Consider the following 467-nt stretch of genomic DNA (forward strand, 5'->3'; position numbering starts at 1 on the left):
TGGTAGAAATCCTGGTGAGTAATAAAACCGAATCGGGTTTACGCGCACCCCACGCTTGGTATTGATGGCGCACTAAAATATAGCTAATAAAATAGAAAAAAAAGGTCTCATAGATTAATTTACTCTAATCCTCCCTAAAAGAATTTCAAGTGCCGCGGCTATTGAGGTTTCCCTCTTCTTTATTTTCGTTGAACTCTCGAAACAGCTCCTTTTCTTTCTAATCTTGCACCTGTTTCTCGTATATTGGATTATAAAGTTTCATAAACATAGGGGGTGTTGTAGTCTTCATGCCGCTGAACTTAGAAAGGTAGCTACTCACTCCAATCATTTTATAATGACTTAGTATGCTGTAATCCCCTGATTATTTAGAGACTGGCCCAAGCCGGCCGCTTTCTCACCTCTCTCAACTCCAATTGATGTTCCTTACCTGTAACTTTATAACATTCGGTTAAAAATAGTTGCTCCCC

Source organism: Limulus polyphemus, unplaced genomic scaffold, assembly GCF_000517525.1.
Source record: "Limulus polyphemus unplaced genomic scaffold, Limulus_polyphemus-2.1.2 Scaffold1317, whole genome shotgun sequence".
Taxonomy (NCBI): Eukaryota; Metazoa; Arthropoda; class Merostomata; order Xiphosura; family Limulidae; genus Limulus; species Limulus polyphemus.